This window comes from Triturus cristatus, chromosome 6 (genome assembly GCF_964204655.1).
Source record: "Triturus cristatus chromosome 6, aTriCri1.1, whole genome shotgun sequence".
Taxonomy (NCBI): Eukaryota; Metazoa; Chordata; class Amphibia; order Caudata; family Salamandridae; genus Triturus; species Triturus cristatus.
The window spans coordinates 443,879,952-443,896,110 of NC_140589.1; the positions used below are offsets into that span (position 1 = coordinate 443,879,952).

At 50.1% G+C, this 16,159-nt stretch overlaps 1 protein-coding gene across 1 annotated transcript in view; it reads left to right on the top strand.

The window, feature by feature from the left end:
* The window catches only part of HCRTR2 (hypocretin receptor 2), a 1,486,247-nt gene that overhangs the window by 1,469,081 nt on the left and 1,007 nt on the right, over positions 1–16,159 (top strand). The window lies entirely within an intron of this gene.

Consider the following 16,159-nt stretch of genomic DNA (forward strand, 5'->3'; position numbering starts at 1 on the left):
CAGCTACCTCCGCCAGCTCAAAGCCATGAAAAAGCAATGAAAAAGGGCGCCCAGACTCACCAGATTGAAACCAGCACCAACCAAACTAAGGAACTCTTCACCATTGTCAGAGAGTTTTCCTGCTCGTAAGCTGCTGAAAACGCGATCCCCTCCTCAAAGGAACTCTGCTACGCTCTGACCTACCACTTCCAAAACAAGATAGCAACCATCTACACAAACTTTGATCCCCAACCCACCGACCTCCTCAGTATCCCATCAACAATTACTGATGAACCCCCACTCTCTGCATGGTACCAAACACTACTACTCTAATGAACTCCATCCACTCGGGAGCACCCACTGATAAATGCCCCCAGTAACTTTTTATCCTCAGAAGAGACAAGATCAACCACCAGCTCACCACCATCCTCAACGCCTCCATCACCATAGCCACCTTTCCTGATGCTTGGAAACATACAGAGGTGAGACCCTCTGCAGACACCAGCGAGCTCTAGAGCTACCATCCCATCTCACTGCTCCAGTTTCCCACCAAAGTCCTGCAAAAGGACATCAACTTTCAACTCATCGAATACCTGGAAAGAAATAACATGTTAAACCCTCCCCAATCAGGTTTCAGAGCGAATCACAGCACCGAGACAGCCCTGATTGCCGCATCAGATGATATCCACATCCTACTAGACAGAGAATCAACCACATTTATCCTACTCTACCTCTCTGCAGCCATCAACACTGTCTACCTCCTCACATTCATCTAATTGACTGCACCAGAACGGAATCACAGACTGTTAGAGTCGGGGATCTCTGGTTGGCGCAAGGTTGCCCTTGTGTCAAGCAGGAACCCTCTCCTCCACGTCAGGGCGCAGGATAACCCCTCGCGAATGACCCTTGCTCACCCTCTAGGTGCGTGGCGTGAGCAGCCAAGGCGATTCCTCAGGCGTTGTTGGTTAAGCACTTACAATCATACACACAGTAAATACCTCAATCCCCCCAGAAACGGACACCAGACTTGGATATATATAAAAATACGATTCTTTATGTAAAAATAAGGTATATATATCTCAGCAGACTTATCACAAGACCAATAACGTTTTCGCTAGGCCACCAGGTTATACAGCAGGCAAATGTTCTTGGTTCGTCGTTTCAAATGGATAGTTTATAGTCTCTTGCAAGTGTTACTTGTGGTTCCCGTACTCACAGCGATCGGCTCCTGCGAACGGGGAAATAAGGCGTTGCGGGCCCCGAGCCCGATACTGGAACTTCTTTCGTGATGTGGAGAGTCGGCACAGGTCGGTGCGACTCTCAGCTTTGGAAGTGTTCTTGGGTCCTCAATCAGCAGGTGTGGGCACGTAGGCAGGCGCGGCCAGCGACCCTTTAGCACGGCGGTGCAGGAGGGTCTCCACAGCGGGGGCGGCGCGGCCTGAGATGTCCAGGGAGAGCGAAGCGGGGTCGCAGGGCACGGTCAGTGCAGCTGGGTGACCCGGCGTAGATCACAGTCGTCGGACGGCTTCCGGCAGGAGGGGTGATAGCGCGTTCAGCGCACTCCAATGGCAGGCGGTGACAGGGATGCAGGCGGCCTGGCCCGGGAACAGAGAGCGGCTCCGGACGGAGCGGGGCTCTCACGGGTTGGAGGCAGGCGAGCTTCTGAGTGTCACGGCCCTAGGAGGGGCGATGAGGGGCGCAGTCTCTTTTCCAGCGGGATGCACACACGGCTCGAATTGGAGGACGAGCAAGAAGCACAGAGAACCCACTGTTCCTGGGGTTCAGGTCAGGGGGCAAGCTCAGATCAAGCCCTTGGAGAATGTTCAAGCACAAAGTAGCAAAGTCTTTTCAGTAAGTCTCTTCCTCTCCTTTCTCAGCAAGGCAGGCAGCAGGCCAGCTCCTCCAGCGTCTCCTTCTCCTTCTAGTCGGGCAGAGGTTCTTTGTGGTAAACAGGATTCTGATTTCTTAGGAGCCAGGCTCCTACTTTTATACCATGATTCTTTTGTTCTTTAGCGCCAGGGGGCCTAGGCCTGGCTCAGTCCAGTTCTGGAGCACTTTGTTGTGGTGACTCTGCTCTTTCCTTTCAGCAGCAGGGCAGAGACATCAGCCGCCCCACAGGGGGTGGCGCCGGCTTTGTGGTGGCAGAGCACAGGTCTATTCAAGAGTCAAGGTGTACTCCTCCCACCCATCCAGGTGTAATCTCTCTACCCACCACCTGGCAGCCAACCTGTCTCTGGGGATTCCCCAACCCTGCTCCCTACTGTTGCTGGGCAGAACACACACACACACAGCAGAGGCGGACTGAGATGGTCAGGTCAGTAAACACTAACTTTCTAAAAGTAGCATTTACAAACCCAGGATACTAAAATAAACTTGACTACAAGAAGTATTTTATCATCCTGAGTTCAGGCATACTAAACTTGACACTTCTACCCTGCTCTCGGAGTCCACTGGGGTCACAGCATTGGCGTGATCCCGGCAGCCCATTCTGGCCTATGGAGAGCAGGTAGCCTTCAATAGTGAAAAACGGAAAGGGCTGTAATTCACTACTAAGACATGCCACACACATCAGGGCATGTCCTACCTTATGCCTACAATGCACCCTGCCCTTGGGCCTACCAGAGGGGTGGCTAATATGTAGGTAAGGGAAGGTTTAGGGACTGGCAAGTGGGGGCACTTGCGCAGTCAGCGCGACGGTCCCGGACCGCGCACAGGGTCTGCGGTGGCAGACCCTAGACACATTTTACAAGGCCGCTTCTGTGGGTGGCGCAACCAGCGCTGCAAGCCCACCAGCAGCATTGGCATCCACAAGCCCTGGCACCCCTGGTGCACTCTACTGGGGACTGACAGTGAATCCAATAAACCAATCATGGACATCAATTACAGGTACACTTTACTTAGGGAGCACTTGCACTGCGGCACGGATTAGCCGTGGCGCAGTGCCCTGAGCGGACAACACCAGCAAAACAGTCGAGGCACACCATCAAAAAGTGGGAGGGAAACTCACGCCAAGGTGCCAGGTCTAACACGTGTCCCCTCCAGCTGAAATGTGGGGAGAACTACCCTTGCCCAGGGGGTTCCTCGTCACTAAGGCGGAAATACCTGGACAGACCGTCAGCGTTGGCGTGATCTGTACCAGGACGGTGTTCCACCGTAAAGTCCATACCCTGTAGGGAGATGGACCACCTCAACAGCTTCGGGTTTTCACCCCTCATTTGCATCAACCATCTGAGGGGCCTGTGGTCCGTCTGAACCCGGAAGTGAGACCCAAACAAGTAGGGTCTTAGCTTCTTCAGCGCCCAGACCACAGCAAATGCTTCTCGCTCAATTGCACTCCACCTACTTTCCCGTGGAAGTAACCTCCTACTGATGAAGGCTACGGGTTGGTCCCAGCCCTCCTCAGTCATCTGTGAGAGAACAGCCCCTACACCATGCTCTGAAGCGTCTGTCTGGACTAGGAATTCCTTGGAGAAGTCAGGAGCCAAGAGCACGGGCGCCGTGCACATGGCAGTCTTCAGGGTGTCGAAAGCTTTCTGACAGGTGTCAGTCCAAATCACGTTCCTGGGCTGCTTCTTGGAAGTCAGCTCTGTCAAGGGGGCAACGATCGTTCCATAGCCCTTGACAAACCTCCTGTAGTACCCAGTGAGCCCCAGGAAGGCCCTCACTGCGGTCTGCGTCTTGGGGGGTTCCCAAGCCAGGATGGTCTCGATTTTGGGTTGCAAGGGTGCCACCTTGCCACTCCCCACTTGGTGTCCCAAGTACACCACGGAACCCTGCCCGATCTGGCACTTGCTTGCCTTGATCGTGAGGCCTGCTCGGCGCAGAGCCATCAACACTTCCCAGAGGTGGCGCAGGTGTTCGGGCCAGGTGGCACTGAACACTGCGATGTCATCCAGGTAGGCGGCACTGAACGCATCCAGCCCAACCAGTACCTGGTTGACCAACCTCTGAAAGGTGGCAGGGGCATTCTTCATCCCAAATGGCATGACTCGGAACTGGAAGTGCCCATCTGGTGTAGAGAATGCTGACCTCTCTTTGGCCCCATCGGTCAAGGCGATCTGCCAGTACCCAGACGTTAAATCAAACGTACTGAGGAACCGGGCAGCCCCCAGCCGATCAATGAGCTCATCAGCTCTGGGGATGGGGTGCGCGTCAGTCTTCGTGACTGAATTGAGTCCTCTGTAGTCCACACAGAACCGGAGTTCAGGTGTGGCTCCCGGCGCAGCAGCCTTTGGGACCAAGACCACGGGGCTGGACCAAGGACTGCTGGAGGACTCAACCACCCCTAGCGCAAGCATTTTGGAGACCTCCTCCTTAATGCAAGCTCTGACCCTGTCAGTTACCCTGTAAGCCTTGTGCTTCACGGGTAAGCTGTCTCCTGTGTCCACATCATGGACGCACCAATCTGTGACACCAGGAACCAGGGAGAATCGGTCGGAAAATTGTCCCAGCAAGTGGCGGCAGTCTTCCTGTTGTTCGGGCGTCAGGGTGGGTGAGAGGTTAACTCCATCCACTGACCCATCTTTCTCAGAGGCCACTAAGAGGTCAGGAAGAGGCTCGGTCTCCTCTTCCATTCCATCATCAGTGGCCAGCAGCATGCCCACTTCGGTCCTCTCTAAGTGGGGCTTAAGGCGGTTAACATGTAGGACCCTCAAAGGGTTCCTGGGAGTCTGCATGTCCACCAAGTAGGTGATAGGACTTTTGCGCTCCACAACCTCAAATGGACCTGTCCACTTATCCTGAAGTGCACACGGCTCCACTGGGGCCAAGACCCACACCTTTTGTCCAGGTTGAAGCTCTACCAGAGTGGCATTCCGGTCGTACCACCGCTTCATCTCCTCCTGGCTGGCTTCCAGATTTGCCTCAGCAAGTTGCCTGAAACGCCGAGTCTGGTTTCGGAAGGCCAGCATGTAACTATATACATTCTGGGGAGGTTTCCTGGGAGATTGCTCCCAGCCTTCCTTTACCAAACTCAGAGGTCCTCTTACCGGGTGCCCATACAGAAGCTCAAAGGGGCTGAATCCTAGAGACTTCTGTGGCACCTCTCGGTAAGCGAAGAGCAGGCATGGCAAGAGGACGTCCCACTTACGCCTCATTGGACCGTCCAGGCCCATGATCATGCCTTTGAGGGTTCGGTTGAATCTCTCAACCAACCCATTTCCTTGGGGATGGTAAGGAGTGGTGAACTTGTAAGTTACCCCACACTCCTTCCACAGGGATTTCATATACGTGGATATGAAATTGGTCCCCCTGTCGCTCACCACCTCTAGAGGGAATCCCACTCGGGAGAAAATTCCCATCAGTGCCCGTCCCACCACGGGGGCCGTCACTGTCCTCAGAGGGATGGCTTCAGGGTACCGGGTGGCATGGTCCACCAAGACCAGGATGAACCTGTTGCCCAGGGCTGTCTTGGGATCCAGAGGCCCCACAATATCAATACCCACTCGTTGGAATGGCGTACCGACCACAGGGAAAGGTTGCAGAGGAGCCTTGTGCTTCCCTCCGCTCTTACCACTTGCCTGGCAAGTCTGACAGGTTCTGCAGTAGGAATCTGAATTCTTATGCATTTGGGGCCAGTAAAAGTGGGTGACAAGCCTGTCATAGGTCTTGTCCATCCCCAAATGTCCTGCTAACGGCACATCGTGAGCCAGCCCCAGTAGGAAGACTCTGAACTTCTGGGGTACCACCAGCACACGGGCTGACCCAGGTTCAGCAGCCTTAGGCTCGGAATACAGGAGGTCACTCTCCCAGTACACGTAGTGTGTTTTGGCCTGAACACCGTTGGCCTGGTCTGCAGCCTGTTGCCGCATACCCACGAGAGAAGGGCATTCTTTCTGCTCCCTGCAGAATTCCTCCCTGGAGGGACCTCCTTCTTGCTGCCAATGGGTCAGCTCAGGCAAGTCTCCCAGTTCGGCAATCTGTTCCCCGGTAGGCTCCAGAGCATCCCCCTCAGGGTCTACTTCCTCCTGGGCCGTGGGAACTTCGGGGGCCGGTTTCCCGCGCCTCCTGCGCCTTCTCCCTAAGGCCGGTTCCTGGACCTCTCCCTCAGGCTCCAGGACCCTCTCAACACCCCTACTGGCTGCCATGGACCGGGTGGTCACGCACGCCCAGTCGGGTAGACCCACCATCCTCAGATGCGTGGTCTTCTCCACCTTTTCCCAAGGGGAACTCTCCAGGTCGTTCCCTAGCAGACAGTCTACAGGCATGTCAGTTCTCACAGCGACTTGTAGAGTACCAGAGACCTCCCCCCACTCAAAGGGAACTTGAGCCATTGGACAACGACTCTCTACGTTGTCAGCATTGACAACCCTACAGTAGGCATTGGGTACAATCTGCTCTTGAGACACCAGGTGTTGCCTCACCGAGGTCACGCTGGCTCCTGTATCTCTAAGAGCCTCCACCTTCCTTCCATTGATGGTCACCACTTGCCCATATTTCTTAGTGTTAGAGGGCAGGTAAGTTACAGGGACCATCTCACTGTCTCCTAGCGAGACTAGGGTCATCTGCCCGGGACCCCCACCCTCCTGGACTGCTACCTCTTCCCCAAAGTTAACACTAGCTACTTGCCGGGGTGGAGCACCAGTGGGTGCGGTCTTACCAAACAGGCGACACTTAGGATCAGAGGCAATGTGACCCGGGTCACCACACCTATAACAATTGAAGGGCCCCTTTGGAACAGGTCTACCTGTCGGGGCCCCGTTCTGCTGCGGGGGTGGGGGAGGCTGAGAACCCTTCTGCTGGTTCCCTTGGGAATTACTTTGGGGGCCTTTTTGGAACCCCTTCTGTTTACCCTTGTCCCCCCCACTCTTCTGCTGGGGACCCTGCCCACCTTTGGCGGAGTCTCCCACTTGACCCTTGTGGACCCTGGTGCTGAGCCAGCGGTCCGCCTCCTCAGCAAGCTTCCTCGGGTTGGACAGCTTGCTATCTATCAGGTGTTGGCGTAGCTCAGGAAAACATTGACTGGACAAGTGCTCCCATGCAATTAAATCAAGCAGCCCTTGATAATCATTCACTTTGCTACCCTTCACCCAACCATCCAGCGCTCTGCAGAAAAAGGTCACATATTCCACATACGTACTCTCAGGGATCTTCTTGGTCTCCCTGAACCTCTGTCTATATAGCTCAGGAGTTAACCCATACCTGGTCATTAAAGCTTCCTTCATATGGGGGTATGAGGTCTGGACTTCTAATGGCAAATCTAACAGTGTGTCCCGCCCTTCCGCAAGGAACCTTCCCCACAACCCCGCTCCCCAGTCTTTCTCAGGGACCCGGTGTGAGGACATGGCCACCTCGTAGGCTCTAAACCACTGCCCTATGTCATCCTTTCTAAAATACTCCTTTACTACATCTTTGGGGATGTACACCTTGGACTCTACCTGCGCTGGTGGAGTGCTGCCACCAGAAGGAGCGGTGTCCAAACTTTTCGCCTTCAGCTCCAACTCCTTCAATCTGATATCATGATCCATTTGGCGTTGTTGTGCCTCCAGGGCCAACTTCTGCTTTTCCATTTCCATTTGTCCGGCCAACTTTGTCATCTCCATTGCATGCGCCCTGTCTGCTGCCCTGTCTGCCAGCTCCTCTGGCGACCGGACTCTGCTGGGCTCCTCAAGGTTGTCGGGTGGAACGATGTCCCCCGCATTCCGTAGGTCTCGTGACTCCTTCCAGGCTCTCAACGCCTTGGTGTACTGGGGCTTCCTCTTGCATCCAGCATGGGGGACTCTGAATTGTACACTGTAGCCTTTCAATTGCTCCATCGTGTAGCCTTCCAGTCTCTCCCAATCCACCTCATCTATTCCAGAAATCACAGAGAGTGCTCTTTCAGCGGAGTGCGAGCCAGGCATGGTTGCAGTAGTGGCAGATGTCTCAACAAAGTTCAACAATTACAAACCTGTGGCTGCGTTATTTGGTCTGCTCTCACTATCTGGTGATTAATAATTCACTGTATGCAAATTACAAGTGCAAATCCGAAATCCCAACCGCTGCCAACAATGTTAGAGTCGGGGATCTCTGGTTGGCGCAAGGTTGCCCTTGTGTCAAGCAGGAACCCTCTCCTCCACGTCAGGGCGCAGGATAACCCCTCGCGAATGACCCTTGCTCACCCTCTAGGTGCGTGGCGTGAGCAGCCAAGGCGATTCCTCAGGCGTTGTTGGTTAAGCACTTACAATCATACACACAGTAAATACCTCAATCCCCCCAGAAACGGACACCAGACTTGGATATATATAAAAATACGATTCTTTATGTAAAAATAAGGTATATATATCTCAGCAGACTTATCACAAGACCAATAACGTTTTCGCTAGGCCACCAGGTTATACAGCAGGCAAATGTTCTTGGTTCGTCGTTTCAAATGGATAGTTTATAGTCTCTTGCAAGTGTTACTTGTGGTTCCCGTACTCACAGCGATCGGCTCCTGCGAACGGGGAAATAAGGCGTTGCGGGCCCCGAGCCCGATACTGGAACTTCTTTCGTGATGTGGAGAGTCGGCACAGGTCGGTGCGACTCTCAGCTTCGGAAGTGTTCTTGGGTCCTCAATCAGCAGGTGTGGGCACGTAGGCAGGCGCGGCCAGCGACCCTTTAGCACGGCGGTGCAGGAGGGTCTCCACAGCGGGGGCGGCAAGGCCTGAGATGTCCGGGGAGAGCGAAGCGGGGTCGCAGGGCACGGTCAGTGCAGCTGGGTGACCCGGCGTAGATCACAGTCGTCGGACGGCTTCCGGCAGGAGGGGTGATAGCGCGTTCAGCGCACTCCAATGGCAGGCGGTGACAGGGATGCAGGCGGCCTGGCCCGGGAACAGAGAGCGGCTCCGGACGGAGCGGGGCTCTCACGGGTTGGAGGCAGGCGAGCTTCTGAGTGTCACGGCCCTAGGAGGGGCGATGAGGGGCGCAGTCTCTTTTCCAGCGGGATGCACACACGGCTCGAATTGGAGGACGAGCAAGAAGCACAGAGAACCCACTGTTCCTGGGGTTCAGGTCAGGGGGCAAGCTCAGATCAAGCCCTTGGAGAATGTTCAAGCACAAAGTAGCAAAGTCTTTTCAGTAAGTCTCTTCCTCTCCTTTCTCAGCAAGGCAGGCAGCAGGCCAGCTCCTCCAGCGTCTCCTTCTCCTTCTAGTCGGGCAGAGGTTCTTTGTGGTAAACAGGATTCTGATTTCTTAGGAGCCAGGCTCCTACTTTTATACCATGATTCTTTTGTTCTTTAGCGCCAGGGGGCCTAGGCCTGGCTCAGTCCAGTTCTGGAGCACTTTGTTGTGGTGACTCTGCTCTTTCCTTTCAGCAGCAGGGCAGAGACATCAGCCGCCCCACAGGGGGTGGCGCCGGCTTTGTGGTGGCAGAGCACAGGTCTATTCAAGAGTCAAGGTGTACTCCTCCCACCCATCCAGGTGTAATCTCTCTACCCACCACCTGGCAGCCAACCTGTCTCTGGGGATTCCCCAACCCTGCTCCCTACTGTTGCTGGGCAGAACACACACACACACAGCAGAGGCGGACTGAGATGGTCAGGTCAGTAAACACTAACTTTCTAAAAGTAGCATTTACAAACCCAGGATACTAAAATAAACTTGACTACAAGAAGTATTTTATCATCCTGAGTTCAGGCATACTAAACTTGACACTTCTACCCTGCTCTCGGAGTCCACTGGGGTCACAGCGTTGGCGTGATCCCGGCAGCCCATTCTGGCCTATGGAGAGCAGGTAGCCTTCAATAGTGAAAAACGGAAAGGGCTGTAATTCACTACTAAGACATGCCACACACATCAGGGCATGTCCTACCTTATGCCTACAATGCACCCTGCCCTTGGGCCTACCAGAGGGGTGGCTAATATGTAGGTAAGGGAAGGTTTAGGGACTGGCAAGTGGGGGCACTTGCGCAGTCAGCGCGACGGTCCCGGACCGCGCACAGGGTCTGCGGTGGCAGACCCTAGACACATTTTACAAGGCCGCTTCTGTGGGTGGCGCAACCAGCGCTGCAAGCCCACCAGCAGCATTGGCATCCACAAGCCCTGGCACCCCTGGTGCACTCTACTGGGGACTGACAGTGAATCCAATAAACCAATCATGGACATCAATTACAGGTACACTTTACTTAGGGAGCACTTGCACTGCGGCACGGATTAGCCGTGGCGCAGTGCCCTGAGCGGACAACACCAGCAAAACAGTCGAGGCACACCATCAAAAAGTGGGAGGGAAACTCACGCCAAGGTGCCAGGTCTAACACAGACGATGCACTCAGATGGATGACATTCTGTCTCACAGGGTGCACCCAACGAATAGGTCTCCCTCCCTTCACCTCACAACCCAAGCACACCGTTGGCGGAGTCCCTCAAGGCTTATCCCTCAGTCCAACCCTCTTCAACATCTACATGACACCACTCGCAGACATCGTCAGAACCCATGGCCTCTCGCTTTCAGCGGATCACACCTCGACGGAGACCAACTTCCACATTTGTATAAAGAACATCTCAGCCTCAATGAAGAACAACTGCCTGAAGCTCAACACGGACAAAACTGAATATCTGATCCTGAGCAGACACACTGCCCTCTGGAATTACTCCTGGTGGCCATCAGAACACAGACCCACCCCCACTCTGAAGGACCACATCTGTAACCTCGGTATCCTCCTTGACAGCAAACTCTCCATGAAATGTCAGATCAACGCCATCTCTGAGCCGGCTTCCACATTCTCTGCATGTTCCACAAATTCTTCAAGTGACTTCCTCTCGGCAACAGGAAAACTGTGGTTCAAGCCCTCATTACCAGTCTACTGGACTATGGCAATTCACTCTATACAGGCACCACAGCCAAACTCATGAAAAGACTCCAGACGATCCAGAACACAGCAGCCAGACTGATCCTCAACCTGCCCAAAAAGACGCACATCACTCAGCATCTGAAAGACCAAGTCGCCAAGTCCTGGAACACCCGTCCCTCCACCTCCACACGTCACCCTCTCTAACCCACTTCAGGATGGAACTGGAGGCCTGGCTCTTCATCTGATACCGCTTCACAGTGCCTGGACAGCCTGCTGGGTGACAAGCTGCAATATAGAAGTACCTGGTTAATTGATTGAGAGCCTGCTTCAAACTCCTAGGAACGAAATCAAGATCCAAATAATCATTCATCAGTTTGTTTAGGATAGGGTTCACAATAGGGGTTGCATATTTCAAAATGGTAGGAGGGCATTGATCAAGAGGGGAGCCCGATTTGCATTTATCAAGCTCCCCTGCAGATTTCTACACAGATTTGTGATCAAAAAGTAGAAGACCAGGATTTGAAATAAGAGCCTCTACCTGAAATTTCGAATCCTCCACAGGAAATTGCTCATAAATAGGTTGGATTGTTATAAAAGAAGAAGACAGACAGATCCTCACATAAGTCAGTTGGGGGGATGAACATTCATGGCTGCCTTTTGGGAAATAAATGAGTTGACAATTTTAAACAGCTTGTGAGGCTTATTGGATGCCGCTGTGATTGTGGATCAAATAAAAGCCTAGTAGGCTTTATTAATAGCAGCATGATAACTTTTCAAGGCAGCCTTATATGCCTCATTTGCATCCTTATCATAAGAGATCCTCAAACTCTGCTCTAACCTTCACGTAGGAATTTTCCCTTCTTTAAATCATCAGAAAACCTAGGAGAGGATGACTTTGATCTTTTGTAAGAAACAGCTTTAAAAGAGGCAACAGAGTCCAGAGCATTGGCAAACTATTACAACTATCCCCATCCTGCTCAAGGGTACCAGTAAGATTGAAAGGGATGGTTTGTGATGTCTCTAAAAAGTGGGAATCAGAGATTTTATGCCATGGTCTGGCTGTTTCCTGTGCCAAACCTTGTGGTCTACTTGGCAAGGTTGACAGAACATTAAAAGCAGCCAGTGAATGCTCAAACCAAATAAGCTTCAGTGCACGTTTACCCAGAAGCGCCGAGGGGTTTTATAAAATGAGGTCTAAATAATGACCAGCCTTGTGGATGGGCTCCTTTACTGACTGTTCTAAATTAAAGACTAAAAGAGAAGATAAAAACTGCTTAGCAGGTCTGCAGTTCAAGTCGTCAACATGTAGACCAAAATTGACATGAAGTAGTGGCAATTGACCTAGGGCATTGGAATGGAGATGTTGAGAATTAGCAGAACAGTCCGGAGGTATATCAATTAATGCATTGGATAGAACAAAGGAGTGGGCATAGACAATAGTAAAAGCAAAATTCTCAATGTTGTTAATATTCACCAGTTTTGAAATGAAGCATGGAAATGAGGAGTGATGCACAATTGCCACACCACCCCCGTTTTTATCCTCACAATCAAAATGCTTGATTTGAAACCCAGGAGGGATAGTTAGGGCAATATCAGCAAACAAGCACTCCTTCACCATGTTTCTGTGAAAAACATCAAGTCATCAACAGTTCTCAGAATGTACATTAAAAACATCGAGGAAAGGTTTAAGTAGGTATCTTCAATTTATGAGGCAAGCAGAGAAGGAGACGCTTGTGGGTGGTGTACCCTGTGCATCAGCCCCACAAGGACAACTAGCTCTGACATCCCTGATAGAAGCCTAACTAGACTTATAAACATAGTTGAGAGAGGACCCACAGGGAGGACATTTAATCAATGTGCCGTCACTCACAGGATTCAGAATAAACTGGTGGTTACAGGAAGAAGCTTGCAGCTTCAACACTTCCTCCCTAGAGTATAACTGGAAGGGTGCATTATGGCAGCCCTCACTAGGCACCATGGCTGCTCCGGACCCGATCCGGACATAGACAGATGCAGAGATGCAGAAGGGCTTCCCTTAGGCACATCATCAGCATGTCCATATGGAGCAGAGGCTGCACATCTCCAGAATAGGATTTTTAAATACGGCAAGGTCCACAATTCGAACCACTAGATAGCATCAATTAGGGAAAACCACTAGAGAGCATCAATGAGGGAAAATAGTGCCTCTGAAGGGAATCATGTCCGGAAAGTGGAAGCGAGCAGCAAGTATTGCAAAGGTCTGCAAAAGTAATCATGAGAAGTGAAGATAAAAATTTGATTCCCCCAACAGTGCAAATTCAACTTTAGATGCAATTATGCAGTAATCACGTAAAAATAGATCGCCACACAACTAACTGTTGCGCGTCCATGGCATGTGTATGCTTAAATAGGGCAAGAGACCGCAATTCTAACATCTAGCGCGCCTCAATGAGGAAAAATGGCACACCTGTGGGAAATCAGGTCTGGCATGTGGTGGCGAGCTGCAAGTATTACAAAGGTCTTGAAAGTGACCACGAGAAGTAAAAGCTTTAAAAATAGCATGGAAAGAAAATGTAAATTCCCCCCAACAGTGCAACTCAATTTTAGACACAAATATGCAGTAATCATGTAAACATATACTAGCACACAAATAACAACTGCGCATCTGCAGCCTGGGAACTCTTAAATAGGTCAAGGGGGCAGTAATTCTAACCACTAGAGCGTGTAAATGAGCAAAAATGGCGCCTCTGTGGGAAATTGCGCAAGCAAGCAACAGGTATCACAAAGGTCTGTGAAGGTGACCACCAGACGCAGCCTGTGCAAGGAAGAACAATGGGGCGGTGGGGCTGGGAGGGGGAAATTTCAACAGACGACAACGAGAGAAAATTAAATAAATAATTAATGTTCCCTCATCTTCGTCTGTCGAAATCCCCCCCACCAGGCTCCACCGCCCTACCGGTCTCACCTGCATGGGCTGCAGCTGGTGACCACGAGAATTAAAAGCTTTAAAGATAGCAAGGAAATAAAAATGTGATTCCCCCCACGTGTAATTTCTATATTAGACACAAATATGCAGTAATCCTGTAAACATATACCAGAGCACAACTAATTCAATTACTGGTTTCTGTGCCTTGGATAAAAATTGCTTGTTAAGCACTATGCAAAATTACCATAATCTGTTCTAGCATGGCTATGCTTGTAATTCACATTTTAGAATACAGATTGCTGTTGTTTCCAGTCACAGATGCGACCCCAATGTCCCAATGTGATCATGATAGTCATTCTGAAAAAGGAGCTTCTTTCTTAAAAGATGCCTAATTTAAACCGATTTTATGTCCCTTTTTTGTTAAAAGAAAAGGCAGTACTCTGAGCAGACATTTTGGAGTTCAGACTCTGCAGACAAATAAAATAAATCATCTCTAATAATGTCAACCAACGACATTCTCCCGCAGCTAATTATAGAAAGGAATATGCACTCACTTCTGAAACAAATTGAGTATATAGGTGAATATAAGGCCGACTATAACCTGCATTTTCAAGCGAGCATTTTTGTAACTCGCAGTATCTCTGATTGCTCAGTTATTGTATGCATTTTTAACCTCTTAATGGTGTAATATGTGGATCTTGTAAAATCTATTCTAGAATTATATACCTTTGATGGCTGTTCTGAAGAAAGTTGTTTTCCTACATCACAAATGTAAGCACCCTTAAGACTTGAGTTTAATGTAGCAAGCAGAATATTTTTTTTACTTGGGGACAAATGTAAGAAAAGACTGGTCACAAAAAGTAGTTGCAAATTGTGTGCAAACCCTTTGTCACTAGTCTTTAATTTGCAATGTGGCCTACATACTAGTAGTTCAATCATAAAATTTCCACAACAACCTAATGAATATTAATAAAGCAGGTTGCTATTTGCCATAACCCTGTGATAGGCTAAAAACACAGGCGCGGATTGCACAGAAGAACAAACAACAATCCCAATGTTGGCATTCCCAAACTGGAAGCTTTTTTTAGGCAGTTCATGTTCCTTAATAGAACCAGTGTTGCTATTAGAAAAAATCGCAAAATGGATTTGTATATCTGTTCCTTGGATTGGTAACTTGTTTTGAAGTGCCTTTAGCCTGATCCCATGAGCACTTTATTCATTCAAAACTTTGTGAGTGGTCATTGCCATTAGTTATGAAACAAACAATACCTTTTTGGTGCATTCCATCTTTTGTTTTGAGAGCCACCATTAATCTAGAGCTTGATACACGAGTACTTGATTTCAGGGAGTACTGACTATGTTGTAAACCTCAAACACTTTCAGCAGCCTGATTACTCCATTGTTCAACTTCTTGTAGTCGATGACATTCACCCTGCTTTTGAAGTCTGACTTCAGTATTTAAAATAAACTGTTTCCACTGTGGCTTGTGTTGTTCCTTTGTTGGACTTACAGCGTGTTTCTCTGTATTTAGGTCGTTAAAAGGAACACTATTTGGGGAAGGCATGTCAGTTTTTGGCATTCAGTCAAACCATAAATTAATTCAGTTTTACTCCCGACGACATCGACACTTTTATGATTCACAAAGTTTTGTACGGTGACTAAGCCTGTGCTATTCCCTGAAATAGATGAGTAAGTTGCACCTAGGACTATAGGTAAGAGTAAGCTACTGCTAGACAAAGATTTGTGAATCATTTCCACCGTTTTATGAAGGTGCAGCACCTTTTTGCCATGCTAGGAAACTGTGGGGCATATATACAAGCCCCTATCGCCACAGGAACATCACTTTTTGTGACGTTCCTGTGGCGATAGGGGCCTTGCCTTATGCACAAGGCAGCTTTAAGCCACTTAACTTGGCTTAATGCTGCCTTGTACATAAGTCACCCTTTCACGCTACGGTTAGAGTGAAAGGGGCGTGCACTGGGTGTTGCGGTGTGCGTTCCACCCCAACACCCATTGTATTTGACGCTGCCCCCTATGTACAAGGGTGGCGTACATAGCAGGCAATGCCAAAATTAAGAGCAGGAAACCCTGGTCTTAAGTTGGCGAAACAAGGAGAAATGCATTATTTCTCCTCGTTTTTGCTTTTTCCATGTGTTCTGTCTTGTGCAGCACACATAGAAAAAAGCAAAATGCCATGTTTTTTTTATGTACAGGAAGGGGTCCCTTCCTGTATATAAAAAAACTTTAAATAAAATGCAATTCTGTCACTTTCATGTGTGCTGAATAAAGCATTTTCGTATTGTTTATGTACCTTCCTACACATAAACAATCCTCCCCTGCATGCAGACACCCTTGTACTATGGTGCAAGGGTTCCTGGGTTGGCGCTAAGTTGCTAAACATTGCGCCATCGCGGGGGAAACAAAAGGCTGCACCACATTCTTGTAAATATGGTGCAGTTTTGCATTTCTGAAGTGGCAGAGCGTGTCATTAAGCCAAGGAGGCTAACGACACGCTCCACCACTTCAT